The following is a 27,147-nucleotide window of genomic DNA, read 5'->3' as shown; positions in this document are numbered from 1 at the left end:
CAGGTCTGTAATGAGGAGGGTGGGTCAGGTATCGCTGTCTCTGATTTAGGATAGGAAGAGAACAGAGGCATGGAGATTCAGTGACACCCCGTCAAACCACCCCACCTGGGTTGAGACAAAAACCCCAGTTTCTGGCTCCTAGCCAGCCTGTGCAGTCTCATTCAACACTGCTGCCTCTCCTAGAGAGAGGGTACCTGCCCTCCCGCAAGCACTAGGACCTCTGTCCCCATCGTCACTCCTGCTACAGGTCTCTGTACCCACGAAAAGCAGACTCCCAGCAGAGGCCAGCATACCACCTCCTGGCATACTGCCCAGAGCCTGCGGCAAAGGTCTACACACAACAAGGGGAGTCATCAGCACACCAGTCTCCCAGTCAGTTTTCTGAATGGGAAGGTAGAAGATCATGGTGAAGCGGTGGTGGGGTGGGGAGGGGGGCGGCGGCGGGCAGGAAAATTACTGCCTTCTCTGAATGTATCTCCTGGAAACTGGGAGAAGCAGGGTAAACCGCTGTCAGTTTGTCTCCCTTCCTGCCATATTGTCACACATTCTCATACACACCTCCCTCCAAAGTAGAAGAAAAGCCCAACTTGTCTGTTTATAGCTCATCTTGTACAACTTCAGTTAAGACCTCTAATTGCTTTGGGGGCACCTGGGTGGCTCCCTCGGTTAAGCACTGGACTCTTGGTTTCAGCTCAGGTCATGATCTCAGGATTGTGAGATGGAGCTCCGCATTGGGCTCTGAGCTGGACATGGATCTTGCTGAAGATTCTCTCCCTCTTACACACACACACACACACACACACACACACACACACACACAACTTCTAGTTGCTTTGAAAGTGAATAGAACTGGGATTATGTGACTGTTTGTAACAGACAGAGCCCTTATGCTGGGAAACGAAAAAATGACCATGCAGGACTTCCATGGAAGGTCATTTACCCTCAGCTCAATCTGGCCTCACAGCCAGCCAACCAACCTTGCCAAACACCCACCAGGCCTCCTACCTTCTAGGATGAACAGTGCTCACAGCTCCTCCCAGGTCCACGACCCACAGGGACTCAAATGGCCAAGTGTGATGCTCCGCATCTCTCAGTTCACTGATCCAAATCCAGTGTTCATACTCATCGCATGCATTTGAGACACTCCAGGGAGACTCTCTGCCTGTGTAAATAAACAAACAGCTAAGTCTTAAGCCCAGGTCACTTTCCCATCATGACAAATGCACACTGTGAGCACAGCTCCCCACAGACCAGCTGCAGGTCCCCCCGACTGTCTCCCTCTGCAGACTTTGTCCCTGTACCTTCTCCCCCAAGGTCCAAACCCTTTCTCACAAACACCAACCTGCCCCTCAGGGCATCGAGTTATCTAGAAAATGATTCCCCAAGGCTAGGCTAGATCATCCCTTCAAAGTGTTCCTAAAATAACTAGAGGGACTAAATATTCATTTCCTAGGAAAAGTTCCTGTCAGCAAACTGGAATAGACTTGCAATAAACCCCCACTTCAAACTAGAGTCAAAATCAACTAATTAGGTGAACAGAGTATCTAAATTCTTCTCTTATCTGTGTCCTTCCATCCAACCTACCAAGGATATGTAAGCTCTTTGAGAGCAGGAACTGGGTTTTACTTTAGTATTATCTCTAGTCCCCAGCTGAGCACCAACAATGAAGGGACCCTCAATACTGGTTTAATCAGTATTGTTACATTGCAGAAGGTCTTGAGTGTGTATTCCCTTTACGCAATTTTTTTATGCAATTGCAGCTGAAGGTTACATGCTCTAGGACCAAAGTGCAGTACTAGACAATGTAGATTTTACCGAGATCGATCATCCTGCCCAAAGTCCAATTTACAGTTACACTTTCATCCTACCTTGAACATTCCTAGCAGTAGCAATCATATTTAAAATATTCCACCAAGAAATGTGTTGACAACTTTTCAGTTTTGCAGTGTATGAATTTTTTTTTTTTTAAATACAGGACGTCGCTGAAAATGAACCCTTTTTACACTGCAGAACTGGATTTTGACTCACGTAGACTGGCTGTCCAGTCATGCTATCAGGCAATTCTCATTATTATATATTCTCGTGTGGAAACTAGAGTCACCACAAGCTTGGGAGTGGCCAGCCCAGGTCACAAAGCAGCTCACAAGCCAGTCTGCAAATAAAATAAAATTCTCACTGGTGGTGGGGTGGATGGTTTCCATACTGAAAGGCTATTTCTGAAGTACTCTGTATAGGGGGCATTGCTGAGACACTACCTTTGTCCTTGGAGTTTTTTTTTCCCCCCCAGGAGCACCACTTAGCACTGCTGAGCTACATGAAAAACCTGATGTGTCAATACCACTAATATCTTATAAATGGGCACATCTTATAAATGAACATGATCTACACCACAGATTAAATATCAATACGAACGCATAAATGAGACCCAGAGGACACACTAGCTAGACAGCCTTACGTTTGTATTTTCCATGCGTTCATTTCTTTAGTAATATTCCAAATCCCCTAAGCACACTTTAGAATACACCAAAAAAAGAAAAAGAACTACTGCACACATTTTCACATCTTTCATAAGAGGTAGGACATTGCTTAAGTCTAACTGGTTTTTATTATGTTATTCCTGGTCTACTTTAATAGGAAGGATTTCAGTCTGATCGAATTCAAAAGCTACATTACACCTTCTCTCTTCCTATCTTTGTTCATCCCTGTAATGACTAGGAGTTAGAAAACATGCTAGAAAAGCGCTCTTTGTATGATCAGAGTGTTACTTGCTACTTCAAGTAGTTAACAGGTTCTTTCAATGAAACTGGCCGTTTCTAATTCTCTTGATGCTCCCAGAAAACTATCAGCTAGGACAGAAAGTCACCAGTTTTCTCATTACCCTAAATATTTCTCTGATGCTGTAGGTCAAAGAAAAATCTAGAATTGAATATATTTCCAGAAATATTTTCAATCCTTGCAAGCACACGTTACATACATTATAGATAAAACTCCTTCTGGGTCATGTCTCTGGCAATAAATTAGTAGCTTCTTGTGCATAAGCACGTGTGTGGAAAGCAAGCTAATACAATGACCTCTGTGGAACTTTTAATCAAATCTTGCACAGAAACAAGGCTCCAAAGGTGATCTTTTTTTCTTATCAAAGAAGAGAGTCAGCTCTGTTTCAATTAGTACCTCAATCTCAGAAAACACTGGCAGAAAACCACATAATAAAGAAAGAAAGAAACTTTAAAGCCTTTGCCAATTCCAAAAGAAAAAGAAAAATGGAAGTTGGTAATTAAAGATTAAAAATACCCTGAAATCTTAATGTGGCAGTATAAACAGGCCTCATGATACCATGGCAACATTCTCTCTTCTTTAATGAAATTGATTAATTAGGCTGTGAGCTTGCAAAATGTCAGAGCAAAAGAATTGAGAATGTCTCTCTCTCCACAGCTACCTTACCTCACCTCTTTCTTCCTGAGCCTGTCAGTCAGAAACACTAGAGGTCGATCTGTAGAAGAAATCTCCAACTACAGCTCTGTTTTAAATGCATGAGGAATGCGGAGGCTTCGATAGCATGCATTCCAAATCAGCTCTCAAGATGCAGAGATGAGAGTGTCTCCAATACATAAAGCTCAACCGAAAAACCCCACTTGACTGGGGCACCGGCAGAAGGAGAGAACTGGAGAAGTAGTTTTGTAAATTGAACCAGCTAGAAACAGATTTCTGTGTGTCCGTGTGTACGATATACCTGTGAAGGAGAGATCATTTCCACAATTCATACATGAAAATTCCATGTTATAGCCCGATCTCTTATGTTTATGTTAAGATATAGATGTAAATATATTAGCATGTTTTTAAATACATTATAAGTCTCTAGTTGTTACTAAGCAGAGGAACAAAAACACTAGACATTCTTGCTCCTTCAGGGCAAAGGAGGTCATACTCTTTTTTGGAAGCAGAAGCAAGGGCTGTCTTTGCTTTAAAACCCAGCCTAGTAAAGGTGAATAGAGACAGATTGCTGGCCACCTTATTTCAGTAGTACTGGTCCACTCACTAAAATAACCCCTCCAGGGGCACCTGGCTGCCTTAGTTGGCTGAGCAACCGACCCCTGGTTTCGGCTCAGGTCATAATCTCGGGGTCATGGGAATCAAGCCCCACATAGGGCTGCGTGCTCAGCAGGAGTCTGCTGGAGATTCTCCCTTTCCGTCTCCCTCGGCCCCTCCCCCCACGCCTACTCGCTCACTCTTTCTCTCTCTCTAAAATAAATAAATTTTAATTAAGATTTAAAAAAATTTTAAAAACTCTTCACACACACACCTCTCTACTCTATGGGGGCCAGAAATTCCTACCATTACAACATCTGTATTGCTCAACCTCGGACTATCAGCATTTTGAGGCAGGTTATTGGTTGTTGGAGGTGTTCTGTGCATTGAAGGAGGTTTGGCAGCATGAAATGCCAACAGCATGCCCAGTCCTGACAACACAAATTATCCCCAGACATTGCCAGGGTCCCTGGGTTTGTGGAAGAAAGAGTGGGGTGGGGGAGAGGGTAAAATTCCCCTCCAGTAACAACAACCACATTAGAATAATCCATGAGTAAGAAGAGAAAAAGGAAAAAAAAAAAAAGTACAGAACAATCTCTTGCAGAAATCAACAAAGCCCACCCAAGTGAGAACAGAGGCTATGTATTCAGAACTTGCTATAGCAAGAGTCAACAACCATCACTTGCGATAGGCAGAGATTCAAAGGCAGGGAAGGGAGTGGAAATGCCTTATGGTGGGAAAAAAAAAAGACAAAGACAAAGAAAAAAAAAGGAAAGACTTCAGGATGGTCTTGTTCAAGATGATCAGTAAAGGGAAACTGGAGGCAGGGCATTTTCATGATTAGTTTGGGAAGTGTATTTGACTTTCTCACTTGGTCCTGAATTGGAAAGGAGAGCAAAAAACAGGAAAGCTGGGGACGACTGACCAAGTCAGTTTTCATCACTGAGCCTCTACTACCCACCCCAATACCTGATGACATTTGTGTTCATTTCCTTTTGCGGCTATAATAGATTACCACAAATTTAGTGGCTTAAAAAACTACGATTGTATCATCTGACACTTTTGTAGGTTAGACTCGTATCCTAGTGGGCTGCAAACAAGTGTCAGCAAGCCCATGCTCCTTTTGGAGACTCTAAGGGAGAAACCATTTTCTTACCTTTTCCTGCTTCTGGAGGCTGCTCACATTCCTTCACCGACAGGCCCCTTCCTCCATATTCGGAGCCGAAAACATTACTTCTCTTTGCTTAAGCTTCACTGCTCACGTCTCCCTCTAACTCTCCTTTTCTCTCTCTTCTGATTTTAAGTACCTTGTGATTATATCAGGTCCACCTGGATAACCCAGTGCACTCTCCCCATTGTTAGGTCAGCTCTTTAGCAACCTTGATTTATTGATTTATTACTCCATCCAAAACCTCAATTCCTCTTTCTCATCTAGCATGATACATTCATAGGTTCCAAGGATTAGGACATGGACATCTTTAGGGGCCATTATTCTTCCAACCACAGCATTCAGTAAGCAAAGTGTGGTCTCCAGACCAGCATCATCAGCATCACCTTGGAACTTGTTAGAAATGCAAACTCTGGGGGCCTGCCCCAGACCTACCAATCCAGAACCTCTGTGAGTGGGTCCCAGTAACCCCTAGTTTAACAAGCCCTCCAGGTGATCCTGATGCTCACTCAAGTTTGAGAAACACTGTCTACACTCCACAACCTCTTTCCTCACTCTAAAAGTGTGTGCTCGGTATATGAGGCCCTAGGACACCACAGAAAATCCTTTAGAAATACACTATTTACCAAAATAATGTTTTCAAAATGTGAATTCTAATTATCCTTTACTATAATTCCTCAATGCATCGCCTCCCAGTTCTCTAGGGACAAAGTCCAAAAGCCTCCACGTGGCATAAAAGCTGCCTCATCACCTCACCTGGGCATGTTTCTCTAAGCCTCATCTCTCTCTCCCCCATCCTCACTAAGCCAGCCAGCTGCAGCGCTAGGCTTATTCTTGTCTTTGATGCTTCATACATGCTGTTCCCTTCCCCTGGAAAGTTCAGGCTCTTTTCCTGGCAAACTCTGCCTCCTCCTTCATAAAGTTACCTTCTCCAAGAAATGGCCCTGACCTCCACAGGAAGTTGAGGGTTGCATCTCTGTGGCCACAGGCCCTCCTAGAAACCTTTCTGTAGCATTTTTATGGGAATGATTTTACATGGCTCTCTCCCCAGATTCTGACGCAGTCATATATCAGGACATGATAACCCAGATCCAAGCAGAAGGCCTGGCATATAGGAAAGTCTTTGCAAACGGTTAAGTAAATGAACAAATGATAACATTTAATGAAACATTATTCCAGCCAAATACTGATGATATCCTAAGAAGTAACTACCATCAGATAGATTTGTCCAGAAAAGGATTTCCTGAAGACATATGAATACTCAAGTGACACTAGGAATAATCACCTTAATCTTCCGTGAGAACAAATCCCTCAAGGGCACAGAAATATTATGAAAATCCTCCTCTGACATTCCACACCTATTTGTACTTCCTCCTACTTCCCCCTAAATAAGGGTCTGGAACTCAATCAGAACACGTGAATCAACTAGCTATGGGTCAGCTTGGCCAAAGGGTTCCACTGCTCTCCCGTACTCATGCACTCCATACAAGCAATCCCAACCTGCCCTAATGGGGGTGTGGAGGTGAGAGGTCCTCAAATGCTACAGAAGGAACACCTATCCTATGCAGACACCAAGAACGAACCCTGGCTATTCGACTACAGAGATGCTGATGATTCCATGCACTTCTTATTACGGGAGCAGGTCGACAGGGGAGTGGAGGAGGTTGTACAGTGGAAAGTAGCTGCCAGATCAGGGAAATCCAAATCAAAACCTCAATGAGATACCACCTCACACCAGTCAGAATGGCTAAAATTAACAAGTCAGGAAATGACAGATGTTGGCAGGGATGCGGAGAAAGGGGAACCCTCCTACACTGTTGGTGGGAATGCAAGCTGGTACAACCACTCTGGAAAACAGTATGGAGGTTCCTCAAACAGTTGAAAATAGAGCTACCCTACGATCCAGCAATTGGACTACTGGGCATACCCCAAAGATACAAATGTAGCGATCCGAAGGGGTACGTGCACCCCGATGTTTATAGCAGCAATGTCCACAATAGCCAAACTGTGGAAAGAGCCAAGATGTCCATCGACAGATGAATGGATAAAGAAGATGTGGTATATAAATATAATGGAATATTATGCAGCCATCAAAAGGAATGAAATCTTGCCATTTGCAGTGACATGGATGGAACTGGAGGGTGTTATGCTGAGCGAAATAAGTCAATCAGAGAAAGACATGTATCATATGACCTCACTGATATGAGGAATTCTTAATCTCAGGAAACAAACTGACGGTTGCTGGAGTGGTAGGGGGTGGGAGGGATGGGGTGGCTGGGTGATAGACATTGGGGAGGGTATGTGCTATGGTGAGTGCTGTGAATTGTGCTAGACTGTTGAATCACAGATCTGTACCTCTGAAACAAATAATACATTATATGTTAAAAAAAAAAAAAGAAGAGGATAGCAGGAGGGGAAGAATAAAGGGGGGAAATTGGAGGGGGAGATGAACCATGAGAGACGATGGACTCTGAAAAACAAACTGAGGGTTCTAGAGGGGAGGGGGGTGGGGGGATGGGTTAGCCTGGTGATGGGTATTAAAGAGGGCACATTCTGCATGGAGCACTGGGTGTTATGCACAAACAATGAATCATGGAACACTACATCAAAAACTAATGATGTGATGTATGGTGATTAACATAACATAATAATAAAAAAAAAAGAAAAAAGAAAGTAGCTGCCAGATTTTAAGTCAGGCCTTTAAAGCCATATTTTTTGGATTGTGGATGGCAACTAATTACTGGGGGCATTTAACAATTTATGAGACTGCAGCCTGCGTAGCTTTTCAGAAAACAAGGTATTTTCATAGAGTAGAAAAGAATAGAATAGAAAATACCACAGAAGGGCTTCAGTATTTTCCGGTGAATCTTCAGTTGCAGTGATTCACACCCATCTATGTGAATGGTTGTGATATAAAATATTTTTCTGACTGTAACTCAGGGTCAATACAGTTTGAAAAACACCTGCTCAGAGCTGCTGGGATGATGCTGAAGAGCGTGGATACAGACATAGAGCCCCCCCTTATGTCCTCAATTGGAGACAATTCCCTCCCCAAATGCTTGCCAACTTTTGCACAGTGTAATTAGCACTTGGCATGCATGATTTGCATAATCTAATGTCATTTCACCTACGTGTCCTTACCTCTTGATCAGACTGTGAGCTTTGTGTGAACCAGAATAGACAGCAGGTTTCATTCTACTCCAGGGTTTCCTGCCAGCCTGGTCCAGGGTGTGCCACACAAAAGAGGTTCTTAATGATGATTTGTTGGTTGGCTGAATCTTACAAACTATCAACTCTATGAAGAGAATCAGGTGAAATGCTTAGAGAAAGAAAAAAAAATCAAGGACCCCTCAAGAATAATCCAAATGTGAGGGGTGCCTACAAAAATGACGACTGAAGAGCCAAGAGCAGTCCAAAGAAATGCATGAGGCCACTGAGCAAGAGCCAAGAATGGAGACTGGACCCAGTGTTGGTGAGAAAAATAGAAGCCAAGAAAACCTGTTTTCAGTCCACTTAGAAATCAATGCTCTTCCCCAACCATCAAAATTGAGTGAGAAATTGCAGGGGATGCAATCAGCTCCTATTTCTCATCAGCATTTCACAGCAGCAAGCATTAATAATACATCTTGTATTTATAAAGGCTTTGTTTTCCAGCATTCCCTGATATGTACTGAGCCAACAAGATTTGAATTCTCAAATTCAAATTTGAGATCTGTGGGATCCGGCCTTCAGTCATAAAAGAAGAATTTCACAGAGAAAAAAAAATCAAAATATGAACCTATTTAAATATTCAGCATCCACATGCAATTGTTCAATTATGCTGCTTCCTTGTGACAGATCTAACATGAGGCACTGCGATGAAACCGGAAGTGAATGCCACTCAGAAAACCATAAAACGAGAACCACAGAAATAAGGCCTTGATATGGACAGAGCTTCCTGCCTCAATGCATAATTCACACTGCCTGTAAAGCCAACACCTGGGAACTGCTAATTTAATTAGTTTGTATTGAACATTTGCTTGTAGTAAGCCAAGGTTTCAGACTAGTTTGACAGCTGTTTTCATTACTTCTAATTAATCTCTGATTTTCGGCTCTCTTTCCTACCTTGCTTACACTTTAAATCTCACTTAGGTTTGTTTGGTCTCAGGAATCCACTAAATGACATCATGTTGATTTTATCCCCCCTTTATGCTCCCTAATTCTAACAATTTATGTGATGACAGCAGAGTGTTGCCTGCTTGAGGACACTCCATCTGTCGGCAGTGGTCTCACCGATCCTGCCCAAAGAACAACCAGGTGGGCCCTGCATCTCCCCTACCAAGCTTTCCCTGGCAGCCACAACCTCCAAAAAGGCATTCATTCATTTATTCCCCATTTGGCACACATTTGTTAAGTCACTAATGCCAGGCAATGGAGGGAGGGTCAAATCAGACCCAGTCCTTGTTCCCAAGAAGTTCCAACTCCACAGAAGATACAGAAAGGAAATCAACATTAGAAATTCAGATCAGGGGGGTGGGAGGGATGGGGTGGCTGGGTGATGGACACTGGGGAGGGTATGTGCTATGGTGAGCACTGTGAATTGTGTGAGACTGATGAATCACAGACCTGCACCCCTGAAACAAATACTATATTATATGTTAATAATAAAAAATAAATTAATTAATTAAAAAAAAAAGAAATTCGGAACAGGCTCAACCTTACCACTTGCAGGCATGGGCCAAGAGCACAGATAGAAGCCCTCATACCATATATCTGAATGTCTAAATCGTATAAATCAAGCTAGCAAACAGTTAAATAAAACATATACTCTAGTGCTCTCTTAATAAATACAACTTCAAAATGACCCAGAAGATAGGTTCAAATTTAGAACGAGCAAAAGAGAAAAACATAGTCCCCAGACTGTGGCTCACTGCCCTTCTCTTCCTGCCCGATACGTGTATGGACACTTTCACATAGACAAGCTCCTTCACAGCCCCCATCAAACAACCGTCCCTTGATGGACACCCACACAGGGGTTCTGGAAACAGACTCAAGGCAGAGAGTCCTAGAGACTCGGTATAAAGCATGTTCAAGGATGGGAGCACACCATTAAGAAGGACATTACAGAGAGAGGACAGAACAGCCCTCTAAAGCAGTACTTCACAAACATTCAGGTACATGAGCCCCACCTGGAGAGCAGGTTAGAACAGACTTCTAGAACCCACCTCCAGATATGAGACTGCAGTAGGTCTAAGGTGGTGCCCAAGAATTGTATTTCTAACAGAGTCTGTAAGATGCTGATGCTGCGGGAGGCAGAGCAAGATGGTGGAGGAGTAGGAGACCTGGATTTCATCTGGTCTCAGGAATTCAGCTGGATAGGGATCAAACCATTCTGAACACCTACGAACTCAACAGGAGATGGAAGAAAAGAATAGCAACAACTCTCTGAACAGAAAAGCGACCACTTTCTGGAAGGTAGGACGTGCGGAGAAGTGAATCCGAGGCGATATTCGGGAGGATAGACGGTGGGGGAGGGGCCTCCGTCGGCCGCTTCTGGCAAGTGATAGAGCCGCGGAGCACAAAATCGGAACTTTTAGAAGCCGGCTCTGCTGAGGGACGTCGCTCCAGTGGCTAAGCAGGGGGTGGAACCCTCATGGGACAGTGTGGTCTCAGGACCCTTGGGGTCAAAGAAAGACCGGGGGTGCCTGAGTGCAGCAGTGCTCCCAGGTATGGAAGCGGGGAAGCCGGCTGCAGAGACAGAGCGGAGCTGCGGGCTCTAGGCTCGGGGTTGCCATAAACTATGATCCGTGGCACAGTCGGGCTACTGCTCCTCCAGCAGGGACCCAACAGGCGGCAGATCCAGGAGACTCCCCTTCCTCCCCCGGGAGGAGCGGTGCAGAAGCTCACCGCAGGGATCTGCTGGGTTTGGAGACTCCACACCAAGTTGGGTGCCAGAGATAGAAACGCTCCTCACAGGCTGGGTGAGCACAGAGGGCGGCGGAGACCGGGGAGACGCGAGTGACTGCTTTTCTCTGGGGGCGCACTGAGGAGTGGGGCCCTGAGTTCTCAGCTCCTCCGGGTAGAGATTGGGAGGCTGCCATTTTCACTCTCGTCCTCCAAAGCTGTAGGGAAAGCTTGCAGGGAACAAAAGCTCCCGAGAGCAAACCCGAGCAAATTACTTAGCCCGGACCTGCAAGGGCGGGACAATTCCGCCTCCTGCAAAGACATTTGGGAACGACGGCAACAGGCCCCTCCTCCAGAAGATCAGCAGGAACAGCCAGACAAGACCAAGTTTACCGATCAATGAGAACGGCAGAACTCCAGCGCTAGGGGAATACTGCACATAGAATCCATGCCTTTTTTTTGCCATGATTCTTTAATCTTTCAAAGTTAATTTTTTTAAAGGTCTTTTTTTTTAATTTTTTTCCCTTTTTCAACCAACATCTTATCAATCCTTTTAAAAAACATCTTTATTTTTCATTTTTAGAGTCATATTCTATCCCTTCATACTAGTTACTCTTATTTTTGGCATATATATATGTATATATATATAAAGTTGTTCTTTCTTTAAAATTTTGAGATACAGTTTCTTCTAACAGATCAAAATATACCCTAAATCTCTAGTGTATGGCTTTGTTCTAGTCTCCTGCCTGATCACATTCTCTCTTTTTTTTCTTTTTTTTTAAATCCTCTTCTTTTTTCAAACAACTTCTTATCAATTCCTTTTATAAAATATTTTATAATTTCCATCTTTACAGTCATATTCCATCCCTTCATCGTATCAACCCTTATTGTTGTACATATATGTTTTTCTTTGTTTAATATTTTGGGAGACACTTTCTTCTAACAGACCAAAATACACCCCAAATCTAGTGTGTGGCAGTGATCTATGCACCAGCCTGATCATATTTGATCATATTCTGTTTTTTTTTGTTTTGTTCTGTTTTTGTTTGTTTTTATCTTTATCTTTTTCTTTTTTTTCCCTTTTTCTTTTTTTTTTTTTTCTTTCCCTTTCTTTTACCCAGCCACAGGTCTTTTCTGATTTGTTTAGAGTATATTTTCTGGAGACATTGTTACCCTGTTAGCATTTTGTTCTCTCATTCATCTATTCTCCTCAGGACAAAATGACAAGACGGAAAAAACCACCTCAACAAAAAGAACAAAAGGTAGTACCGACTGCCAGGGACCTACTCAATATGAACATTAGTACGATTTCGGACCTAGAGTTCAAAATCATGATCTTAAAGATACTAGCTGGGCTTGAAAAAAGCATGGAAGTTATTGGAGACACCCTTCCTGGAGAAATAAAAGAACTAAAATCTAACCAAATCGAAATCAAAAAGGCTATTAATGAGGTGAAACCAAAAATAGGGGCACTAACTGCTAGGATAAATGAGGCAGAAGAGAGAATCAGCGATATAGAAGACCAAATGATGGAAAATAAAGAAGCTGAGAAAAAGAGAGATAAACAACTACTGGATCACGAGGGAAGAGTTCGAGAGATAAGCAATACCATAAGATGAAACAACATTAGAATAATTGGGATCCCAGAAGAAGAAGAAAGAGCAAGGCGGGGCAGAAGGTATACTGGAGCAAATTATAGCAGAGAACTTCCCTAATGTGGGGAAGGAAACAGGCATCAAAATCCAGGAGGCATAGAGAACCCCTCTCAAAATCAATAAAAATAGGTCAACACCCTGACATCTAATAATAAAACTTACAACACCCTGACATCTAATAATAAAACTTACAAGTCTCAGAGACAAAGAGAAAATCCTGAAGGCAGCTCGGGAGAAGAGATATGTAACCTACAATGGTAGAATCATTAGATTGGCAACAAACCTATCCACAGAGACCTGGCAGGCCAGAAAGGACTGGCATGATATATTCAGAGCACTACATGAGAAAAATATGCAGCCAAGAATACTATATCCAGCTAGGCTGTCATTGAAAATAGAAGGAGAGATAAAAAGATTCAAGGACAAACAAAAACTAAAGGAATTTGCAAACACAAAACAAGCCCTACAAGAAATATTGAAAAGGGTCCTCAAAGCAAAGAGAGAGTCTAAAAGCAACATAGACCATAAAGGAACACAGACAATATACAGTAACAGTCACCTTACAGGCAATACAATGGCACTAAATTCATAGTTACCTTGAATGTAAATGGGCTAAATGCCCCAATCAAAAGACACAGGCTATCAGATTCGATTACAAAACAAGACCTATCGATATGCTGTCTGCAAGAGACTCATTTTAGACCCAAAGATACCCCCAGATTGAAAGTGAGGGGGTGGAAAATCATTTACCATGCTAATGGACACCAAAAGAAAGATGGGTGGCAATCCTCATATCAAACAAACTAGATTTTAAACCAAAGACTGTAATAAGAGATGAGGAAGGACACTATATCCTACTTAAAGGGTCTATCCAACAAGATCTAACAATTGTAAATATCTATGCCCCTAACATGGGAGCAGCCAAGTATATAAGGCAATTAATAACAAAAGCAAAGAAACACATTGACAACAACACAATAGTAGTGGGGGACTTTAACAACCCCCTCAATGAAATGGAGAGATCATCTAAGCAAAAGATCAACAAGGAAATAAAGACTTTAAATGACACACTGGACCAAACGGACTTTACAGACATATTCAGAACATTCCATCCCAAAGCAATGGAATACACATTTCTTCTCTAGTGCCCATGGAACATTCTCCAGAATAGATCACATCCTAGGTCACAAATCAGGTCTCAACTGGTACCAAAAGATTGGGATTATTCCCTGCATATTTTCAGACCACAATGCTTTGAAACTAGAACTCAATCACAAGAGGAAAGTCAGAAAGAACTCAAATACATGGAGGCTAAAGAGCATCCTACTAAAGAATGAATGGGTCAACTAGGAAATTAAAGAAGAATTTAAAAAATTCATGGAAACCAATGAATAGGAAAACACAACTGTTCAAAGTCTTTGGGATGCAGCAAAGGCAGTCCTAAGAGGAAAGTATATAGCAATACAAGCCTTTCTCAAGAAACAAGAAAGGTCTCAAATACACAACCTAACCCTACACCTAAAGGAGCTAGAGAAAAAACAGCAAATAAAGCCTAAACCCAGCAGGAGAAGAGAAATAATAAAGATCAGAGCAGAAATCAATGAAACAGAAACCCAAAGAACAGTAGAACAGATCAACGAAACTAGGAGCTGGTTCTTTGAAAGAATTAACAAGATTGAAAAACCCCTGGCCAGACTTATCAAAAAGAAAAATGACCCAAATCAACAAAATCATGAATGAAAGAGGAGAGATCACAACCAACACCAAAGAAATACAATTATAAGAACATATTATGAGCAACTCTATGCCAGCAAATTAGATAACCTGGAAGAAATGGATGCATTCCTAGAGATGTATCAACTACCAAAACTGAACCAGGAAGAAATTAGAAAACCTGAACAGACCTATAACCACTATGGAAATTGAAGCAGTCATCAAAAATCTCCCAACAAACAAAAGCCCAGGGCCAGATGGCTTCCCAGGGGAATTCTACCAAACATTTCAAGAAGAATTAATACCTATTCTTCTGAAACTGTTCCAAAAAATAGAAATGGAAGGAAAACTTCCAAACTCGTTTTATGAGGCCACCATTACCTTGATCCCCAAACCAGACAAAGACCCCATCAAAAAGGAGAATTACAGACCAATATCCTTGATGAACATGGATGCAAAAATTCTCACCAAAATACTAGCCTAGCAATAGGATCCAACAGTCCATTAAAGGATTATTCACCATGACCAAGTGGGATTTATCCCTGGGCTGCAAGTTTGGTTCAACATCCGCAAATCAATCAACGTGATACGATACATTAACAAAAGAAAGAACAAGAATCATATGATCCTCTCAATAGATGCAGAAAAAGCATTTGACAAAGTACAGCATCCTTTCTTGATCAGAACTCTTCTGAGTGTAGGGATAGAGGGTACATACCTCAATATCATAAAAGCCATCTATGAAAAACCTACAGCAAGTATCATTCTCAATGGGGAAAAACTGAGAGCTTTCCCCCTAAGGTCAGGAACGTGGCAGTCCACTATCACCACTGCTATTCAACATAGTATTAGAAGTCCTAGCCACAGCAATCAGACAACAAAAAGAAATTAAAGGCATCCAAATCGGCAAAGAAGTCAAACTATCACTTTTTGCAGATGATATGATACTATATGTGGAAAACCCAAAAGACTCCATCCCAAAACTGCTAGAACTCATACAGGAATTCAGTAAAGTGGCAGGATATAAAATCAATGCACAGAAATCAGTGGCATTTCTATACACCAACAACAAGACAAATGAAAGAGAAATTAAGGAGTCAATGAAAGAAATTGAGGAAGACATAAAGAAATGGAAAAACGTTCCATGCTCATGGATTGGAAGAACAAACATTGTGAAGATGTCAGTGCTACCTAGAGCAATCTATACATTCAATGCAATCCCCATCAAAATACCATCCACTTTTTTCAATGAAATGGAACAAATAATCCTAAAATTTGTATGGAACCAGAAAAGACCCTGAAGAGCCAGAGGAATGTTGAAAAAGAAAAGCAAAGTTGGCGGCATCACAATTCCAGACTTCCAGCTCTATTACAAAGCTGTCATCATCAAGACAGTATGGTACTGGCACAAAAACAGACACATAGACCAATGGACCAGAACAGAGAGCCGAGAAATGGACCCTCAACTCTATGGTCAACGAATCTTTGACAAAGCATGAAAGAATGTCCAATGGAAAAAAAGACAGTCTCTTCAACAAATGGTGTTGGGGAAAATTGGACAGCCACATGCAGAAGAATGAAAATGGACCATTTCCTTACACTACACACAAAAATAGACTCAAAATGGTTGAAAGACCTAAATGTGAGACAGGAGTCCATCAAAATCCTAAAGGAATACACAGGTAGCAACCTCTTCGACCTCAGCCACAGGAACTTCTTCCTAGAAACATCGCCAAAGGCAAGGGAAGCAAGGGCAAAAATGAACTATTGGGACTTCATCAAGATAAAAAGCTTTTGCACATCAAAAGAAACAGTCAACAAGACCAAAAGACAACCGACAGAATGGGAGAAGATATTTGCAAATGACATATCAGATAAAGGGCTAGTATCCAAAATCTATAAAGAACTTATCAAACTCAACACCCAAAGAACAAATGATCCAATCAAGAAATGGGCAGAAGACATGAACAGACATTTTTCCAAAGAAGACATCCAAATGGCCAACAGACACATGAAAATGTGCTCAACGTTGCTCGGCATCAGGGAAATCCAAATCGAAACTTCAGTGAGATACTACCTCACACCAGTCACAATGGCTAAAATTAACAAGTCAGGAAATGACAGATGTTGGCAGGGATGCGGAGAAAGGGGAACCCTCCTACACTATTGGTGGGAATGTAAGCTGGTGCAGCCACTCTGGAAAACAGTATGGAGGTTCCTCAAACAGTTGAAAATAGAGCTACCCTACGATCCAGCAATTGGACTACTGGGTATTTACCCCAAAGATACAAATGTAGGGATCCGAAGGGGTACGTGCACCCCGATGTTTATAGCAGCAATGTCCACAATAGCCAAACTGTGGAAAGAGCCAAGATGTCCATCGACAGATGAATGGATAAAGAAGATGTGGTATATAAATATAATGGAATATTATGCAGCCATCAAAAGGAATGAGATCTTGCCATTTGCAACGACATGGATGGCACTGGAGGGTGTTATGCTGAGCGAAATAAGTCAATCAGAGAAAGACATGTATCATATGACCTCACTGATATGAGGAATTCTTAATCTCAGGAAACAAACTGAGGGTTGCTGGAGTGGGGGTGGGGTGGGAGAGATGGGGTGGCTGGGTGATAGACATTGGGGAGGGTATGTGCTATGGTGAGTGCTGTGAATTGTGCAAGACTGTTGAATCACAGACTTGTACCTCTGAAACAAATAATGCAAGATATGTTAAGAAAAAAAAAAGAAGAAGATAGCGGGAGTGGGAGACGAATCATGAAAGATGATGGACTCTGAAAAACAAACTGAGGGTTCTAGAGGGCAGGGGGTTGGGAGGATGGGTTAGCCTGGTGATGGGTATCAAAGAGGGCATGTTCTGCATGGAGCACTGGGTGTTGTGCACAAACAATGAATCATGGAACACTACATCAAAAACTAATGATGTAATGTATGGTGGTTAACATAACAATAAAAAATTAAATAAAAAGATGCTGATGCTGCATGTGATGGTTAGTTTTATGTGTGACCCAGAAACCTGGCTAAACATTATTTCTGGGTGTGTCTTTGAGGGTGTTTCTAGAAGATATTAGCATTTGAATTGGTGGCCTGACTAAAGCTGAAGGCCCTTCCCAGTGTGGGTAGGTCTCATCCAACCCACTGAGGGCCTGAACGGAACAAAGAGTGGAGGAAATTGCATTACTTACTTTTAACTAAGAGCAGCTAGGAGAGGGAGAAAGTTGAAACAAAGGCATTCCCGTGGAGGGCAGGAGTGTTACCTATGATGGTGAACTGAAAAACTGAAGAATGAATCCTGAAGTGCAGTGAAGAGTGATTAGAGGAAAACAAGGAAGAGGGAAGAAGCACGCACACAGGAACGTTTTTTAAGGATGTGGGGCCTAAGCAAGAGTTTGAGGGAAAGGCAAAGCAGGCTTGTGGAAAAATGTGAGGTCCATTTCATTGTTGTTCTTCCCAGCCCTACCTCCTGTCATAATTGATGTCTGCAGAGTTCATTTTGTAATTACTGACATCCCTCAAGATGAAATCTCTGTTCATAGTTTGAACATTTAAGTAATCTTTAAATCACTGTCCACATATCCGTATCTTGGCTCCTCAATAGCCTGAGTCATTTGCAAGCAAAAACTGTGTGGGTGGGCTTCCTAGAACAGGTACTCATTATTTGTGGATCTGATTCAAAAAAATGACTGAAGTGTCAATACACTTTGCAATGAAAATGTGAAGTTACTTCTCACTGGTGCTGAACAGAACAAACCACACACTATGTCTCTTATGGAGGTGCTCAGAAAATATTCATGTTTGTAGAACCTGACTTGACAGGCACAGACAACAGAATGGGTTTCTAATTAGACAGAGATTTCTTATTGTCTTCACCTAAAGGGAGCTAGTAGTTCTGGTCATAATTCCTCATGTAGATCTTCAAGATAGTTATATGGAAATTAGAACAGTCTCTAAAAACCTATCAGCCTAATAAGTTTTACCAACGCCTTCAAGAAAAATGAAGACACATTGCAATACATTTTACACTCACATACAATAGGAAATGGCATCATGGTGACTTCTGAGGAAATAAATTCTCTTTGAGTTGTTGACCTGAGATGTGGAGGGAACAGGGGTGCCAGTTTGTTTATAAAGTTGGAACAGAAAACCTACAAAGTAATCACTGAAAAGAAAAATAGACTCCTCAGCTTGCGGTTTTAAGCAGGTATCATTTCTTCACTACCTTTGCACCCAAAACAATAATATATGAAGCATCCACTCCCCACAAAGAAGATTACCATCAGATTTGAAACTCCACCTTATGCCGTGGTTGATATATGACAAAATTTGCTATCAGGTAGACCTCCATTGGCTTCTGCTATAGAGGGCTCACTCTGGTTGTGTCCCTGAGCTGTGTACATACTGGAAAAGCTGTCCCCAGTTGGAGGATGTGAGGGAGGGGAAGGTAAGTTAGGACATTTTGTGATTCTAGCAAGGCTGCTGCCCACCAAGACAGTCTTAATATTCCCCTCAACGTGACTGAACTTTAGACAGGCTTCTTCCCGAATGTAGTCCTATGACTTCCTTTTCTTAGAGCATTTACTTTAGAAGCTTGGAACTGTAAATAAATTCTTCCTCTGCCCTTGGAGATGTAAATCTTCTTCAACTCAGGAATATCTTTCTCAAGGACCTGGAAGGTATCCCTTTGAAATACAGTCAAGAAAGATAGTGCCCCTGTCGCCCAGTCTCTGTGGGAGGGTAGGAGCCTAACTCTGATCATCAAAAATTAGCAAACACAGATGGCCTAGTCACACTGACTAACCTCTCACTGAATTCTTGCACAGGAGGATCCCAGAGCTTTGGCAGGAAGCAGATAGGAAGTACCCACATGGATTCCTGCTTTCTGAGACGCAAACCTGTTGGAGTAGACCAGGGAGGGCCTGACCAAGACACAGTGGCATGGAAAGATGAAAACTCTCATGAAATAAAATTCCCTGGAGCGTGTAGGCTGGTGACTCAGGCTCAAGTTTTTGGAACTTCGAGGTCTAGTTGGGTAAAACATACGGCTTTGTCCTGTGCTTTGGGGAGCAATGGCAAAGCTTGTAACAGGACACCAAGAGAAGAGTTGTCCTGGAGGCTGAACTTGGGCACACTGTGTCTTATACAGGGACCAGGCACCACAATTGTCAGGACCCAACATCCACAATGATACTTTGTGGCTCCAAGAGACAACAGGCCATGAGGGACTCCAGTTCCCTTTGCTTGGCTCTCTTAGAGAGGACTGAATAAGCCCCCGCGGTTGGATGTTGGGGGATGGGACACCTGTACAAGGTAAGGGACCTCCTGCTTTATGGGATAGCTGCCTGAACAAGTAATTAGAAAATGTAAAGAGATGTGAATGCATTTAAACAGGCAGTGCACCCTCATTTCTGAGCTGGTCATCGTATTCATATATATACACTTTTTTAATGAAAATAGCCATATGACAAAAACTACTTCTACTCCTCTCTTTTCTAGAGGCATGAATGGAAGCTTTGCGGAGGTAGAGCATTGAGAACTCAATCACATTTGGACAAGTGGACGTGGAAAACTGTTTACCAGGAATAATTCCCAAGCTCATGTCTTCTTCCTATTGTACATGAGTTGGCTTGTCACAAGAATGAGAAGCAGTTGAGTAAGAACCCTGACCAGGGCCCTAGAAAACCTCAGAGAAGCCTTCCATTGTTCAGGCCCTCTGGCCCTCAAACTGTGTGGGAAGATAGCAGCATCAGAAACAGTGAGTCTGAGTTACAAATCCTCCGTAAAGATGTGTGCAAAGGTCCTGTGCTTTGGGCAAAATTCATAAAGTAACTTCAGATTTATGAAACATTAGCAGGCAGACTCAACTTACCAGGAATTTTATACTTAATTTAATAATTCTTATCACACAAACCTGACATCTCCTATACAGAAAAACTACAAAACAAAGAAAACAAAACTTCTCACAATCCCACCACTCATTGATAAGTACTACAAATATCTATTAATATTTTGATGTCTATATTTCCAAACTTTTATATCAATGTATGTTTTTACTAAGTAGAATCACAATATACATTCCATTTAGTACCGCTTCTCTTAACAAATACATCATTTAAGTTTTCATAAACAATACATGTAACATGCTATGGTGTGTTACTGGATACACAGTAGCTTAAAGAGAAATTTCCATAGACTGACTAGTTCTTTAGCAACTATTCAGACTGCTACACAGCAGCATGCACAATATTTTCATTTCTAGGGCTAATGGAATTTAATTTTACTTTGCAAAATAGCCGGACCATTTTGAGAGTCTGCACAAAGGGTACATGTGACAAGGGGGGAGTTGTCATTTCTTTATTTTTTATTGCTTATAACTCACCCTTCATCCCCAGTTACTGTACCAAAGAGAAAGAAGCTGTTCTCATGCAAAGCGTTTAAATAATCCCACAGTTCTGCAGTCATCACCAAGGGGCATATTTCAATGTGACAGCTGGATGACATCTCCCCCTCTCTATTAGGATGGAGAGGGGAGGATACCCGTTTCCAGGAGGACGGCGGCATGCCTGATGTGTGTGACCTATCAATTGATCTTTCGGACCTGCCTATTCCTTTACATCACTTGCACACTATTAAATCACTTCGGCCCTGCTGGGTAACCAGGTAAAACTGCCAAATCTCAGCTGCCTCTCTTCTCCAGTCCCACTTCGACAGCTGACTTGTCTTAAACTTTCTTAAATTAAAAGGCAAAAAAGAATCGTTCACTCCCAGAAGCCATTAGGCCCCGCTGCTTTGGAATGAAGTGTCTCTGACCCTCTTCATAAATATATCAAGCAAAGGAAGGTTAAAAATCCACTGAAGGGAGCATGATCAGCCATGAGTCATTTATGCCCTCGGGCGAAATCAGAAGTTGTAAATTAATCCAATGGTGTATCAGAGACAAGAGGAAAGAAGTAAAAATCTCAGGCTAGCTCATCACTAATACGTAGTAGCGTGAATGATTCTTCAAAGATGTGGAAGGAAGTGCAGAGAACAGGAGAATCCTCTCAGGGGACCAGGTGGGGATACTTTAGCCAGCAATGATTTCAAGTATAATAATTGTGATTCATCACCAAATAGGCAAAAGCGAATTTCTGAAATCACACCCCTTAAGCAAAAACTAATCTCAAGCTCCCTAAAGCTCCTGTATTATGTTCCTGAGACGGATGTGGGATTTATTATCAGTTCCGTGTCTCTGCCATGAATTACCTAAGATGACCCCAGACTCAAAGTGCCCTTATTCCTCCCGATGCTCAGCTGCTATTCACCAGCATTTCTTGTGAATTACTCAGTAACATAAAGAAAACCTTATCTTTGGCTCACTGGCTTCGTCTACAGCCTTCCCACTATTCAAAATAAACGTCCTCCTATTGACCACATAGACAAAGAAAAACCAAAAACGTTACACTTTCGTAGGCTAAAAATAGACACAGGCTAGTAGGAAAGTGATAGGAAGGCAGCCTATATCCCCTTCTCGGGGACTATTGACACTGCTTTGTGGCATGAGGATGTTTGGTCAGTACCCGTGAACCACAATGGAGCCCCCTGCCCTGCCTTGTCTCTACATTACCATTTTTTTTTTTAATACAGGTTAACAAATTCAATTCAGTACATGTAAAATAAATGTGATTTTAGATCTTTTAAATGCTTTCTATATAAATGATTTCACAAATCAGAAAACATACTATTTGGGATTAAGTTTCCAGACAACATTTAAAAAGCTACCTATCCAAGACCCTCGGTGAACTTCAGGCAGACAAAAGCTACAACAGAGATCTGTGGGCTGCATGAGGCTAAGACACTTGACGCGTCTGCTGCTGTACCCACAGTATGGAGCACAGAGGCACTGGGTAAGTACTTATCAGATATTTGCTATGTGGGAGGAGGAAAGGAAGGAAGGAAGGAAGGAAGGAAGGAAGGAAGGAAGGAAGGAAGGAAGGAAGGAAGGAAGGAAGGAAGGGTGAGGGAAGGAGGAAGGAACCTGAAGGGAAAACAGGGTGCAGTGGGGGAGGAATGAGGAGAGCCACATGACCTTGAGCAGATGGCTCTGCCCCTCCTGTACCCCCACATTCCAACTACACAGTCAGTGCAAGGATCTGGGAATGGTGAAGGAAAAAATCAGTGGTTTCTATGTATCATGAGATGGTTGGTGTCAGGAAGAAAGACCATAGGGGCAATTTAAACCTTCTCTGCCTCTGTCACTTTAATTTAAGCTAACCCAAGTGAGCCTCACCTCCCACCAGTCAAATTACTGATCTAGATTATCAAAGCACTGAAATGCAATGATTGTGGTTCTGGCTTTGGGCCCCTCAGGTGTGCAGGCTGGGTGGCAGGCATCCCTGCCCCTGGGTGACAAGCTGCCTCCCGAGTGAGTGACAGAGCCCAGATCACATCCAGCATTTCAGCAGCACAGTAAGTCATTAGACTGACATTAATGTAACTGACCAGGACAAAACATACAAGAGGCCAAACCAGATTTACCTTTTCAGGCTATAAAAAACTGAAACGACATCTATGTTTTTCATCTAGTTTTCCATAAAATGATGATAAAATAGCCATCAGTGTGCCTTTTACAGTTGAACACCAGTTCCTCACTCAGGGTCTCCACTTTGTATAATAAAACTAGTACCCTGATTGGAAATCTCAGGCTAAGTTTCTTGCTTGTGTTATCTGTGGGTGATGGGCAAGGTTAGGGTAGGGGACTCTTGATGTGCAGAACTAATCCCTTCTCTCTTCTAGATCTGCCTCCCTGCAAAGACACAAGGTATCCTCTCCGAGACACAAGATACACAGCAAGACTCTGCCTTTATGGGGAGGATGGCACTTGTCCAGCACAGCCTAAGACCAGGTGAGGAATTCTCTCTAATTCCAGAGTTCAATCATTAGAAACCCACACCTAAACTATGTTCTTTCTTATAGCTCAATCAGTAGCAAAGCTAACATTTTGATCTTCATTAGACTCTTTTATCTTGATTGGGTTAAAACTTGGAAGGGAAGATAAGGACATAATTTATTACTGCGTCCCACCCTGAAACCCAGTAATATGCACCACATTTTTATTCCATAGGTACTTTGACTTTTTTCAATATGTAATTTACAACAGGTTGGGCACTACATTCCGAAATCAATTCATATGTGTATCAACTCATATGGGTGCACACAGGTGTCTATGTATGTATAAGTATAGATACATTAAATATATAAAGGTGTGTTTATAATCATCTGAAATATTCACATTTTATCAAGTTTAGTGAAACATTCCTACGTTCTAAGAATGCAGCAATATCACCCTACTGACACAGAACTTGAAGATAGAAGATGCCATAGATAAATGTAGGAATTTCTGTTTTACGAACTTCCTTTCAAAACTTACACTCATTATTAGTGCCCATCAAAATAAGAAGTTTTTAGGGGACCTAAGTGACTCAATCAGTTAAGCATCTGACTCCTGATTTCAGCTCAGGTCATGATCTCAGGGTTGTGAGATCGAGTCCTACCACGGGCTCTGCTCTCAGCGGGGAGTCTGCTTGAGATTATTTCCCTCTGCCCGTCTCCCCAGCTCATGCTCTCTTTCTCTCTCTAAAATAAATAAATCTTTTTTTAAAAAAAATTAAGAAGTTTTTAGAACAAGGACTGGCAAATTATAGCCCACAGGCCAAATCTAGCATGTGACCTGTTTTTGTATAAATCAAGAGCTAAAATGATAGACTTTATATTTTTAAATGATTATAAAAAAGATTATGTAATAGAGACCATATGTGACCCACAAAGCCAAAAATATTTACTATCTGGTTCTTCCCTGAAAATACTTGCCAAATCCCATCTAGAACAACTCTCTCCCAACACACACACACACACACACACACACAAACACGCGCACGCGCACGCGCGCGCGCATACATGCATACCAGTTCCTCATCCTGTCAGTGGAGTGTGATGGTTCAAAGTATGAAGTTAGACAGACTTGGGTTCAAATCCCAGCTCTGATATTATTTGCTTTGTGACCTTAAGCAAATTACTTAACTCCACTGAGCATCAATTTCCTGGTCTTTAAAAGGGAATGATAATAGTACATAACTGATAGAGTTTTTGTGAAGTTTTCATAACATAAGACGTGTGATCAAGCTAGGTTGTGCCTGGCACGTGGAATTGCCCAATATTGGTTACTATTAACCAAGTCTGTTTATGTTAGTACACTTCTTGGTTCATGTACCCTCAAATTCACCATCTCTGGTCCCACAGTCCACCCCAGAAATAAATTATTCCCCATGTATCTAAAAACTACTGTTCCCATCAATACAGTCCTTTCACTTATTTCTATAATAACAGGAATGAACTATCAATAAGGCTGTATTTTAAGAAGGATTTCAGAGGAAAATACTATACTATAGGGCAGCTTGGTCAAGGTGCCTGGCAGCCCTTCCTAACAGATGTGAAAATTCCACTGCCTTTAGATCTTTTGTATGAAATAATTCATCATGAGGGCAACTAGCTCCTTACACAAAATAAGGGCTAACTAAATAATCATCTTCTCAATTAGGCAACGAGAGAAGCCACTGAGCCACAGTGAAACGTAACACTGGAGTAATTTGGCATGAATTTCTATTTTCAGGTCATACAAAAGGAATTTTTCTTAATTGTTTCTACATCTTTTGACATTGTGGCAGGACTTTCTAATCCTTTTATCCTGCCCTCTTCCGCTAACCCATATCCAACATTTGCACTCATACTGATCTACAGACAATCTTAGCTCTTCCAAAAACATATCCTACAGAAGGATATATTCCCCTTCAGACACTGCCTGACTTGTCTCTTTACCCTTTGGCAGGAAAAACAAGGAGAGCTGCCACTCAAGTTTAGCCAACATTTGGGGTGATAGAGGAGAAGTTTCCTCTCTGCCCTGAGACCCGAAGTTTCTTGGTCCCATCTTACTGTGTCACGGTAACACATTTTCTTCAGGGTTTTCAAGAACTGAAGAGTCTGCCTATAAACAAAGACTCCAGAGGCCAATTATTGATGTTAATAAATTATATTGGTGTAGCAGGTATGAAACTCAGATATGGTAAAAAAAAATGTAGCATTTTTATTTTTGATAACTTAAAATTTGTTTCTAGCTCTCATTCTGAGAGGGTGGTGAAAATATAATCTCAGTGACCTCCTTCCCAAGGTGACATCCAATTTCAGGAGAGTGGGGCCATCCATCTGCCGAGAGGACCAGAGGGAAGGCCTCAGTGACAAGTGTTCAGAACAGCTGACAGGGAAGAGTGATAAAGGGGGTAGATGAAGAGCCAGGCAGCCTGGGTATGAATCCTAGCTCCGCCACTTACTAGCTATGTGACCACAGTAAGGCACTTACCCCTTCTGTGCCTCAGTCTTCTCATCTGTAAAGTGGGGATGATAATAGTACGGTTGTCATGTGGGTAAAATCAGTTAACATTTATTAAGTACTTGCACAAACCTTGGTGCTTGATAAGCATTATATAAGTATTTGTTAAATAAATAATAAATACCATCCAGTTGTGAAGCCATCTACTGAAACCCCAATCTGACTGTAACTCTTTGTCTATCATCCAAGCATGAGATGTCCCTTGTTTCTGATCAAATAGCTACATCAGTCCAATGGATTTCTCTACTATTGCTCATTCTTGAAAGCAAGGAAATCTTCCAACTACTTCCATGTTGAATAGGGATGTAGAAAATTCCTGGGAGGCTGTATTCCCACCCAACACACTAAAGCAAGTGTTATAATTACATAAACACATCCAACTGTTGAATGAAGCTGTTATTCTAGCTGTAATTCCCTGGGTCTTCAAAGAATACCAATGTTTTTCTGCTTTACAAGAAAAAAAAATACCATGGAAATGTTAACTTAAAATTCAAAATTTACTGTCTCTGAATTCAAACAGAAAGGAAAACAAACTCATTTGTTCAAACACTTGTGATTTTCCTGTCTTCCACAAAGGAATGCCATTTCAGTCAGAAAGTGATTTTAGACTTGATCCCTAAAAACCCTCAAGCTGAAACACTCTATCTTAGATGCTTCTAATTAGGCAAACTTCAAGGAGATATTAGCTGGGAAAATCCCTAAGTATATTACCAAACTGTAGAAAGAAGTCTTGTAAACACATAGTAATATTTTATACTAATATGAAATACATGATTCTTCTAGATCTGAGATGTCCAGTATAATAGCCAATAGCCACATGCGGCTTGTGAGTACTTCAAATGTGGAAAGTCCAAATGGAGATGTACTCTAAGTGTCAAATACATAGAAGATTTCAAAGACTTTGTATAAAAAAAAAAGAATACAAAAGATCCCAATAATTTTTTATATTGATTATGTGTTAAAATGACAGTGTTTGCCTATTTTGGGTTAAGTAAATAATATATGTAACTAAAATTAATTTTACCTATTTCCTTTTACTTTTTAGATGAGGCTACTAAAAACTTTTACGTTGCCCATGTGGCTCACATTACATTTTATGGACAGCACCAGTCTAGATGACATGTAACTGAACCCTATGTATTAACTCAGAATAATCAGATACTTCTGGATAATAAAGATCTGTCAATTGATCTTTATCTTCTTTTTGCCTTAGAAAGAAAATAAAAGAACTACATATGCTTTGCTGTTTTCTCACTACGGGA

The sequence above is a fragment of the Eumetopias jubatus genome, unplaced genomic scaffold (assembly GCF_037043125.1).
Source record: "Eumetopias jubatus isolate StellerSeaLion01/CBP00866 unplaced genomic scaffold, mEumJub1_p1.0 scaffold_9, whole genome shotgun sequence".
NCBI lineage: Eukaryota > Metazoa > Chordata > Mammalia > Carnivora > Otariidae > Eumetopias > Eumetopias jubatus.
Note: the sequence above shows the minus strand (reverse complement) of the source record.